Source organism: Pelobates fuscus, chromosome 4 (genome assembly GCF_036172605.1).
Source record: "Pelobates fuscus isolate aPelFus1 chromosome 4, aPelFus1.pri, whole genome shotgun sequence".
Classification (NCBI taxonomy): Eukaryota; Metazoa; Chordata; class Amphibia; order Anura; family Pelobatidae; genus Pelobates; species Pelobates fuscus.
Window position 1 is genome coordinate 70,322,890 of NC_086320.1, and position 12,048 is coordinate 70,334,937.

A 12,048-nucleotide genomic window follows, 5' to 3' on the forward strand; every position below is an offset into this window, starting at 1 on the left:
AATGATCTGTGGTAGGATTTTGCTAATCCTGTTCACATGTAATTTGGCAAATAATGTTGTATGTATTTAATAGATATTGATCTGACATTTTGGTAGTGGACTGGTGGTTTGCACAATTCAGAATTCAGAGAGTTTCACACTTTCTCTACTGTTTGTTGGAATATTTGAGTCATATGGTAGGCTAAAATCCGGGCAAACTGTTTATAATAAATATTAGAAAATCCGTTTGGCCAGGCACTGTGTTTTTCGAGAATGATTCTACTATGACTTCCACAGGTTGGAAAGGTTTGTTTTTTTCCGTGGTCAGCATTGGAAGGGAGATTTTGTCTAAATAGCTCTGAATTACTGTTACAGTACACTGTGTCTGGGAGTGATCTATGTTGAGATTGTATAGTGTAGTATTTTACAAATTCATTGCGTATATATGTTGGTGTTTGTGTTTTTAGTCCTGCCTTAATGAGTAAGTATGGGATTTTGAGTTGGGCCCGATGATCTCTAAGCTCATTGGAAAAAAATCTTGCCTGCTCTGTTACTTTATGCATAGTGTAAGGTGTAGAGCTTTTTTTTTTTTTTAATATAGCAATTTTTCTGCAGGTTCATTATGTCTTTTCGTCCAGCCCAGCCATATTACCCTGTCACTTCTCTAGCACTGTCACACTCATTCTCCATCACTCTGTCACACTCACCCCCTTTCACCCTATCAAATGAACCCCATCCAATTCTGTCATACTCATCCCCCCCAACCATGCCACACTCACCCTGCGGGGCATGAATAAAATACATGGAGTGGCTGGGGGCCTGAATGTGACACATGAAAAGGCTGGGAGGAGGAAGAAGTATGGAGGGGGGGGGGGGGGGGGGGGCACAGGACAATTTTTGCACCGGGGTCCTGTAGTTTCTAGTTATGCCTCTGCTACTCACTGAACTTCTTATATCCCTTACATAGATACAAATTAAAAGGAGTGGTTACACATATGATTCTCAAGACAATCCACTAGAAAGGGATTGATAATATTTTTAATATATTAATTATTTTAAAACTGAGTTACTGAAGTTAGTAAAGTGCTGAAAGAAAAGCAAAATAGAAAATAATTGAAATAATTAATTTAGTGATAAAAAATCATTAGTATATGAACACCTATATAAAAAATGTGTAACACAAATTTTTGTGAAGACTTGTTTACACTTCAATACAAGCGTTTCAATTCTATAGAGACTTATTTGCATTGAAAATTTCAAACTTAGTTTTTTACTGAGAAATTTTACTTTTTTTTTCTTTTAAAATGCATTTAATTAAGCATCTCATGAAACATTTCTCAATGTACTTAAATAGATTTTGTTCTGCTAACATGCATGCATAATGATTAATCAATATGCAGCAGGGCAATCTTGAATTCTTAAGTGCTTCACACAAAATGTTTTATTTCCGTGGTAATAAATGGCTCAATTTTCTGGAGAGTACTGTTTAATGGCAGTAAAATACATGCATTTGTAGTTTTCTATGAACTTACATGGTTTGCCTGTAAAAAAAATATTAGTGTGCAGAAATATTAAAGATACCACTTGTTTTTATTTGGAGAATGCGTTTGGGCAAGTCAAGGTAATGGAATATGGTTTTACATATACATTAGATTTGAATCAAGAGATGTGTCTTCACATTGGCAGATGAGAATACATAGACCGGCACGCAGCTTGATGAATACTAATAATCTCTGGAGCCTGTTATTTTTTATGATTAATTGCTCATTGCCAGCAAAAGTGCTCTCAAAACTAGTATTTTCTGATGGCTTATTTTACTTTTCTGGGATTAAAGGAATACTTTATGTACCAAAACAAAGTTATCTTAATAAATAGGTTTTGTTGTATAGATTATGCCCCTGCAGTCTCACTGCTCAATTCCCTGCCATTTAGGAGTTAATCACTTTGTTTATGCAGCCCTAGTCACACCTCACTTTATTGTAACGCATTCAGTCTGCGAAAACAGTTCCTGAAAGAGAGTGTAATTTTGCTTCTGTTATCGCACTGGGTGTTTAACTGAACATTTCTTATCTCCTGTTCTGTTAACCTGCTAGAGCCTGCAATACGTGTTAGTAAAGCTTAATTAGCAGAGTAATAAACCCTCTGTACTGTTATATCAGATTGAAAATTAAAGCATTTTTTTCATGGATACTACATGAGTTACAGCCAGGGGTGTGTGTGGATAGGTTTGCATAAACAGAAGGAAGTGATACAACTCTTAGATGGCAGTGAGAGTACACAAAAATTTTATTTAAAAAAACCCTTTATATATTTACATTGTTTCCAGCTCTGAAGCCCTGATGCTCCCATGGTGTTACTTACCTCTTCATCTCCTGCAATGTCGCTCAAACCCAATGCACCTTATATTGCAGCATTGGAGACCTGATGTGCATGCACAGAGAGTGCTACATGCGCATTGAGCTTCCCCATAGGTAAGCATTAAATCCTTGCTTATCTATGGTGGCTGCATTAACATGACCATGTTTTACTTGGTTACTGCAGCAGGAAGCACCTCTAGTGACTGTCATTATGATAGCCACTAGAAGTGTGTTTAACCCTGCAACGTAAACATTGCAGTTTTTCTAACACTGCAATATTTCATATAGCAGGGTTAACCCTTCTGGACTACTAGACTAAAACCACCTCATTGAGATGAAGTGGCCTGAGTGACTTTAGTTGTCCTTTAAGCTGAAGTTTTTTTGGTGCTTTAAGTGTCCTGTTAATATATATTCTTTTTATTCTGACCATGGTTAAAAAACTTTGAAACAATAGCATCAGAAAGTGTTAGAGAGGCTGATATTTATGCATTACTTTTCCCAAGATGCACACTGAGCCTTTAGTTATATCAAAAGCTAAAATCAGCTTGCAAGTCCTTAGCAAACGGCTGTTATAAAAGATGAAGAAAAAAAATATTTTATATACTCTTGGCTACATTTCTGAAAGCATACACTACACCTTATATAAGAAATCCCACATGATAATATTGTGAAAAGTGCAATAATATTGCACCAAGTCCCATCGCATGGAGCCGGTATCTGAAGAAATCCACAAATAGTGTACTTTACAGTCAGATATCAAAATCTGTGACTCACATAAGCAATAATCATGTTATAGTGTTTAATGCATTCAAAACAATAGGTGCGTTCAAGAAATGTGGCAGATCTGTCCAGGCATAAAGCAGGGCTGCATTGTCCGCATTGTCCTCTATTTAATGATCTACTTGCACTTATGTGCAATAGCACATTATCTGGGTTAAGATGAAGATTATCGATGATCTTTATTATAAAACCAATGTTAAATCCAATTAAAAAAACAATGTTTATTACAATATTAAAACATTTGTTTCATTGTTTAACATTGCATTATAGTTGTTCATCAAGTAATTAAAATATATTTTAGCCATGGTTTCGTTTACAAAAATCCTCTTTTTGATTACTTAATTTTCAATAAATATATAAAGATTCTAATATTGCAAAATCCCAAGGTAATCCCCCTATTGAAATGTGCATTGTGTACATTCTTCCAATGAGACTAGACACAGAAAAAGGATCATCCCAATCAATTCTATTCTGTGTGAGCCTCACCACAAATATACACATCACCCCAGACACCAGTGCTTAAGAACCTGTTATGAGTATTAGTATCCCTTTTAAACCTTAAAAAAACCTCAAAAATGTCCACTCAAATCAGACATCAGGCAGAGCTTTAGCAAATGCTGTATTACTCAAATAAATTGCTTTACCAACATAAAATATGTGGGGGAAAGTAAATTGTAGAATACAAGATTCGATTTGTTACAAACTGCAATTTGTCAAAATTTCGGCCGATTGTTTAAATTCCCGATCTCTGAGCCGAAATGTAGGAGAATCACAAAGCAATGAAACATGCAAAATCTGAGCATGTTTTGATTAAACAAACAAAAAAAAAAGTATATATATATATAATAATAAATTGTTGGGAAAAAAGATGATTGATGGCTCGGTGACAGTCACTAAATTATGATTTTATTCACAGATCAAGCGACAAGTGAACAATAGTGGCGAATAGTTCCTGGCGAACATAGCGTGTTCGCGTTCGCCTCGGACGGCGAACATATGCGATGTTCGGTCCGCCCCTATTCGTTATCATTGAGTAAACTTTGACCCTGTACCTCACAGTCAGCAGACACATTCCAGCCAATCAGCAGCAGACCCTCCCTACCAGACCCTCCCACCTCCTAGACAGCATACAATTTAGATTAATTCTGAAGCTGCATTCTTTTTTTTTTTTGTATTATTTTTTGTGTGTGTGTGTTTATTATACATTATCCTCCATAGCCAGTAACCTGTGTTTATTATACATTATCCCCCCATAGCCAGTAACCTGTGTTTATTATACATTATTCCCCCATAGCCAGTAACCTGTGTTTGGGTGGGGGCCCTAAACAAAAGTAAGGGGGAGGACCTAATGTCCTCCACCCTGGCCCCCATCCTTGAGTGGTGGGTGGTGGCCATAAACACAAATTGGGGGGGGGGCTAATGTCTTCCCCCTGGCCCCCACCCCTGAGCAGTGGGTGGGGGCCCTAAACAAAAGTAAGGGGGGGACCTAATGTCCTCCCCCTGGCCCCCACCCCTGAGCGGTGGGTGGGGGCCCTAAACAAAAGTAAGTGGGAGGACCTAATGTCCTCCCCCTGGCCCCCACCCCTGAGCGGTGGGTGGGGGCCCTAAACACAAATTGGGGGGACCTAATGTCCTCCCCCTGAGCGGCGGGTGGGGGCCCTAAATACCAATAAGGGGGACCTATTGTCTTCCCCCCGGCCCCCACCCCTGAGCGGCGGGATGGGCCCTAAAAAAAATGTTCCCCCCAGGTGACTAGGGGTCCCCAAACCCCTAGTCACCCCCCCAAAAAAAACTGTATCCCCCTACCTACCCCCCTCACCCTAAAAATAATGAGGGGGGGACCTTTAACTAAGAACCTGTAAAGAAAAAGAAAAAAACTTACCATTCAATGTTTTCTTTCTTCTAAAATCTTCTTTTTTTCAGCCCCCAAAAAGGCCAAATAAAAAATCATAATAACCAACGCAATAAGAAAAAAAAAAAGAGCGCAAAAAAAAAAATCCATCTTCACCCATGGAGGGCTCCGCGCAGACTTAGCTCTGCAGGGCGGGGGAAGGCTTATAAAGTGTAATTTGACTCACAACTCTCTGATTGGTTACTTATTGGTTACTTAATCCACCAATCAGAGTGTTATGAGTCAAATTACACAGCGTGGGAAAATTCCACAGAACTTTCCCACGCTGTGTAAAATGACACAGAGCACTCTGATTGGTGGATTTCAAACCAACCAATCAGAGTGCTGTGACAGGTAAATGTAGAGACTTACCTGTCAGTCTCTTCATTTACCTGTCAGAGCATTCTGATTGGATGGCTTAAACCCACCTATCAAGCCTTCCCCCGCCCTGCAGAGCTCAGTCTGCACGGAGCCCTCGCCGGGTGAAGATGGATTATTATTTGCTCGTTTTCTTTTTTTTTTTATTGCGTCGGTTATTATGGATATTTATTTGCCCTTTTTGGGGGCTGAAAAAAGAAGATTTTAGAAGAAAGAAAACATCGAATGGTAAGTTATTTTATTTTTTTACAGGTTCTTAGTTAAATGTCCCCCCCTCATTATTTTTAGGGTGAGGGGGGTAGGTAGGGGGATCATTTTTTTGGGGAAGGAGGGGGTGACTAGGGGTTTGGGGACCCCTAGTCACCTGGGGGGTGACATTTTTTTTTTAGGGCCCCCACCCGCCGCTCAGGGGTGGGGGCCGGGGGGAGGACAATGGGTCCCCCCCACCTATTGTTATTTAGGGCCCCCACCCGCCGCTCAGGGGTGGGGGCCAGGGGGAGGACATTAGGTCCTCCCCCCTTACTTTTGTTTAGGGCCCCCACCCACCGCTCAGGGATGGGGGCCGGGGGGGAGGACAATAGGTCCCCCCCACCTATTGGTATTTAGGGCCCCCACCCGCCGCTCAGGGGTGGGGGCCAGGGGGAGGACATTAGGTCCTCCCCCCCTTACTTTTGTTTAGGGCCCCCACCAGCCACTCAGGGGTGGGGGCAGGTGGGGAGGACAATAGGTCCCCCCCACCTATTGGTATTTAGGGCCCCCACCCGCCGCTCAGGGGTGGGGGCCAGGGGGAGGACATTAGGTCCTCCCCCCCTTACTTTTGTTTAGGGCCCCCACCCACCGCTCAGGGGTGGAGGCCAGGGGGAGGACATTAGGTCCTCCCCTCTTACTTTTGTTTAGGGCCCCCACCCACCACTCAGGGGTGGGGGCCAGGGGGAGGACATTAGGTCCCCCCCAATTTGTGTTTAGGGCCCCCACCCACCGCTCAGGGGTGGGGGCCAGGGGGAGGACATTAGGTCCCCCCAATTTGTGTTTAGGGCCCCCACCCACCGCTCTGGGGTGGGGGCCAGGTGGGAGGACATTAGCCCCCCCCCAATTTGTGTTTAGGGCCCCCACCCACTGCTCAGGGGTGGGGGCCAGTGGGGAGGACATTAGGTCCCCCCCAATTTGTGTTTAGAACCTCCACCCACCGCTCAGTGGTGGGGGCCAGGGGGAGGACATTAGGTCCTCCCACAATTTTTATTTAGGGCCCCCACCCACCGCTCAGGGGTGGGGGCCAGGGGGAGGACATTAGGTCCCCCCCAATTTGTATTTAGGGTCCCCACCCACCGCTCAGGGGTGGGGGCCAGGGGGGAGGACATTAGGTCCCTCCCCTTATTCTTGTTTAGGACCTGAGCGGTGGGTGGGGGCCCATCACTATTGTGGCCAGAAATTTGCCTGCCTATTGAAGTCTATGGCGGTTCGCCGGGTTCGCCTGTTCGCGAACATTTGCGGAAGTTCGTGTTCGCCGTTCGCGAACAGAAAATTTCATGTTCGCGACATCACTAGTGAACAATAGAGAGAAAAAAGGGAGAAGTAGTAAAAAAAATCTATATTTATATATGATATATTTTACTGTTTCTTCTCTTTTTATCTCTATTGGTCACTTTTCCTTACATTGGCTGTAAACTGAATAGTAGGAAAATTAGCTTACTTATTTATATTATGTATATACTTTGCAGTACATTGGTCCATTTTCACATCTTTTGGTTTATCTGATTAGTTTTGATTCTTATGAACTGCCATATGGCTGAAATTCATCTGTCCCCAAAAATGTGTTAAAGGACCACTATAGGCACCCAGACCACTTCAGCTCAATAAAGTGGTTTGGGTGTCAGGTCCCCCAGGTTTTAACCCTGCAGCTGTAAACATAGCACTTTCAGAGAAACTTTTACTGAGGGTTAATCCAGCCTCTAGTGTCTGTCTCACTGACAGCCGCTAGAGGCGCTTCTGTGATTCTCAGTGTAAAAATCAAAGTGAGAAGACGCTGATGTCCATAGGAAAGCATTGAGTAATGCTTTCCTATGGGCTGTTTGAATGCGCGTGCGGCTCTTACCGCACATGCGCATTCGGCGCTGATGTCGGCAGGAGGAGGAGAGTTCCCCAGCACTGAGGGAGCCCGGCGCTGGAGAAAGGTAAGTCTTTTAACCCCTTCAGCCCAGCTGGAGGGAGGCCATGAGGGTGGAGTGGACCTAAGGAATACATGGTGCCAGGAAAATGAGTTTGTTTTCCTGGCACTATAGTGGTCCTTTAATGAAATAATTTTACAGAAATTGATTTAACTGTGCACAAGTATATCAATAAGTACCAACGAGTAAGTTATCATGTTTTTGCTTTATTTCAGGTAATATTTCACTTTGTATAAACTTGTTTGTTCTCTTGTATGGCACTGTGGATTTTGCTTGCACATTATAAACTAAAAATAAATTATAATAATTCAGTAGAAACACTGCCGCATGAATGTGATTTGTTTTACAAAATGTAATAATGGAATGCCTGGCATTAATATTGCCTTCAGCTTATAACATCCTCACTCTGACCTCTATATGTCATTACTGATGTTTAACTGGCACCGAAAAGAACTTTGAAACATAACAAATGATGGATAACTTTTACAACAATTGAATCTGACACGAGACATTAAAATAGCTTTTACAGTACAGATCTGAAATATCTGATGCCCCGAACCTTACAGGAAATATATATTATCTAATATATATCTTGTATGTGTTAATTTTACGTTTATTGAATAACCCTTTAAATGTTAACCCCTTTCACTATACATTAATCCCTACAGCATCCTAATGCTAACCATTAACCTCTACACTATCTTAACACACTAACATCATTTTTAGATGTATTTTTTGAATATTGATGTTTTTAACCATTTGGCTCCTGTCATTTTAGGGCTGTATTTTTACTAGTCAGTTGTCCTATCACAAGGATGTGCCTCAAAGGTATAAAAACAACTTTAGCTTTAATGGACTCTTTAGTCACCAGAACAAGTACAGCTTAATGTAGTTGTTCTGGTGAGTATAACATGTCACTGCAGGCAGTTTAATGTACACACTGTATTTTCAGAGAAAAGGCAGTATTTATATGCTGCCCAGGGACGTCTTTAGTGACAGTCACTCAGACAGCAATTAGAGGTGCTTCCTTGGCCGCTGCTCCACTCGTGCAGCACAAAACATTTAGCTTCTCCACAGTCTGCATGGAGGCATTGCATTTTCCCCATAGAAATGCCATGATTCAATAACTCTATGGAGATGCTGATTGGCCAGGAGATGGCTAATTTCCTATGGGAAAACATTGTATTGGCTAAGATCGTCAGTTCTGATGATCTCAGACAAGGAGGAGGATTGTAGGCGGCCCAGCAGTGGCAGACCTGTGAAGCGCTTGAATAAAGGTGATTTTTTAAACTTATTTAAGTGGGGTAAGACTATAGTTTCAGAAATACAGGTTTGTATTCCTGACCCTATTGTGTATTGTGAAGCACTTCTGATGCATAGATGAGCAGATTGCATACAGTGCAGGGAGACTTTGTGTAAATAGACCGTAATGTTTTACTACATGTGAGAAAGATTTATAACAGCTTAATATAATTTCACAAATTTCAACTTTATTACTTTGTTGAAAAGCAGAGAGACAGAGTAAGGTGGTTTCTAATACATTTAAACAACTAGTCAAAGTATTTGGCACATTATGAATGCATTTAAATATTTTATTGACTGATTTTTGTTTAGGTACAGTATCTTTCATTTAACCCGTTAAGGATTAACAATTTTGTTGTTTCTAATATGTGTTTGTCCTGCTATAAAATGTCATGCTCTTATTTAGTCTAACCACACATGAGGGAAATACTAACAATTCATGGACACAAAGTGAGAATCTATATCTGCCTAACAATCCCCAACAAGAGAGGCTACATAAAATGTATGTGGGAACTATGGATAAATGAAAGAATATCTAACAATATAACAGCTAGTTAAACAATGATTAAACACAGTCAAGAGGAAATTGAAATTATATGAACTACACAAAAGAACATGCATAAACCATTAGGAGTAAGAATTGTGTAATCCCACACCTATACTTACAGAAGATTGCCAACCTGCATCTGTGTTCCAAGATGGCATAACAGCAGATATAAGAGAGATAATCATAGAAAAACTATCAGTCCTTGACCACCACACAAGAAAAATATCACCATTGAATATGCTAGTAGTGCTTAATAAAACAATATCTACAAACCCAACCAACACCATCAGAGACCAACACATATGCCCAAGAATTAATGGTCCTCCAAATGCTTCACTACCAGGTCAAGCTGAAAGAAAAACAAAACCCACCATGGAGACTATGACTGGAAGCCAAGATAAAGTCCATACATCATGAGGAGTGGAAAGATCGAGGATATATCCTGGATTCTGAGGGAATACAAAAGGGCTCTGGAAACAGCAAGAAAAGTCTGACAGCACTGGCAACCAGACTGCACAGATACATCAGAGAAATAGAGGCTAAAATAAAAAATGTCTTGTTTCCCAAACAATCGTCCAAGGTGTATGCACAGCTCCAGTGTAACAATATATCCAAGAAAAATGTCTATCCTCTGTCCATACACCCACCTCTGATACTCACATTCAAGACTTCTCCAGGGCTGCAACTTTCCTGTGGAACTCCCTTCACTTCTCAGAATTTCACCTTGTTGTAATTCCTTCAGAAAATCATTAAAAACTCACTTCTTCAGAAAAGTGTATCAATTCAACTGTTAACAGCTTTCCCTCTCCACATATTCATTCATTTTGGTGTATAACCATACCTCCTTAAGGGGGTTCAAAAGGTGTTGCTATACACTGAAATGCATATCGGGCTTTGTTTATTTGTTTTTGTATTTTTTAGCACTCACTGTGGGTAACATGTAATACACAATATTTCAAGTACCCTGTCCCACATTCCTGTATGTTTAACATTAGGAGTATGTGTAGGCACACTATATTTTAGTGTGTGTTGAGGTAGTCTCAGGGCTTCCAAGAGTCCGGGTGTAAGTAGACTCAGGGAGAGGATTTTGCTCACATTCCAAGTTTCCTTCTCACTCACAACAGAGACATACACAGAACACTAAAACCTTCACTAATTAATTATCCACCATCTTCTCCCCTGCTGCCATTGTTAATGGGAGGCAGATGGTAAACATTCTTGTTGTTTATAGGGTTTCCTTCAGCCTCTGCATATCTCATATTCAACAAGATGACCTCACATCCTGACACTTTGAAAAGTAGAAAAGTCCTCACCATAATGTACTGAGTGCTCTTGATTTGAAACAGTTTTGAGATCATAATGTATTTTGAGATCATAATGCAAACACAATAATTACTTAAGTGCATTGATATATGAGCAGTGGTGGAACTACAGGGGTCATCTAAAGTCGCAAGTATGACTGAGCTTGCTGGCTGGCCACCTTAGGTCCATCTTGAGGCTGGGGGAAATTTACTAGGGAAGAGAAGGCGCCTACTTACCCGGACAGCAGGTGCCTACTCTGCCGAAATATACCATGTCCTGGGGAATTTCTGGGCATGGAAAGTGAAGGAGCATTAATGTTCCTGCTCTTCCTCACTGCTCCCTCACAAGCCCTGTGGTGATGCCAGGATCCAGACATCACTCCATGACATCACTCCAACCCCAGCATCACGTAATGGTGCACAAGGCAGCAGTGAGGAAGAGCATGATGATTAAAGCAGCTCCACTAGACCACAAAGAGACCACTGGGCATAATTATGTTTAAGGCATGCAATAAATATCAAGATCTTGATATTTATTGCATGCCTTACATATAATATGTTATTTATAAAAAAAAACAAACAAACAAAAAAAAACAACCAAAGCAAAGGTCTAAAATTAGAAGAGTTACAATGGAATGTTACTGCTTTTACATCTAATTTTGTAGTTTTCACTTTTATAAACACATCTCACTATGTTAAAGGGCTTTGCTGATATTACATTCTCTTCAGTTGCATTATACAATTACTAGGATGGAGGAGGCCCCATGTTTCAGAAGATACTCCTGCATCATCTTAATTCACTGTGCCACATTAGAGTCAGTAAGCAGTACTGCACCACCATATTGTAGGACAGGGGTAGGAAACCTTCAACAGTTCAGATGTTGTGGCCGACATCACCTTTGATGCCTTGCTAGCATTATGGCTGTAAAAACATTGTGGGAATTGTAATCTAAGTGCCAAAGCTTGCCTACCCATTGCTGTATTAGCTATGAACATTCTGTTACTGCATTCTGCCATTTAATGTTCATCAGATCATTTTCAAATTGCTACAGAACAACTGTTATTAACTGTCAAGGTGCAATTTTTAATTTAGCCATGAGATCACACATCCATTTCCATATAGTAGGTTACTCCAACCATCATGACCATGCTTTTGCTTTTAGAAGTGGTCATGGAACAAGCCTATTGGAAATTATATATATATTAGTTGATCCCTTCCTATTCACAACCCAATCCATCCCCTTACCGGCTTCAAGCATGCTCATGCACTCTGAGCCATTGAGAATAGTCTCATCGAGTGATTCTGAAATAGAAGCATTTGTTTTCACCACATGAGGGAACCTGTGAC

General features: G+C 41.0%; 1 protein-coding gene across 5 annotated transcripts in view; it reads right to left on the reverse strand.

Annotated features, from left to right (window-relative positions):
• The window catches only part of RALYL (RALY RNA binding protein like), a 915,472-nt gene that overhangs the window by 468,065 nt on the left and 435,359 nt on the right, over window positions 1-12,048 (reverse strand). The window lies entirely within an intron of this gene.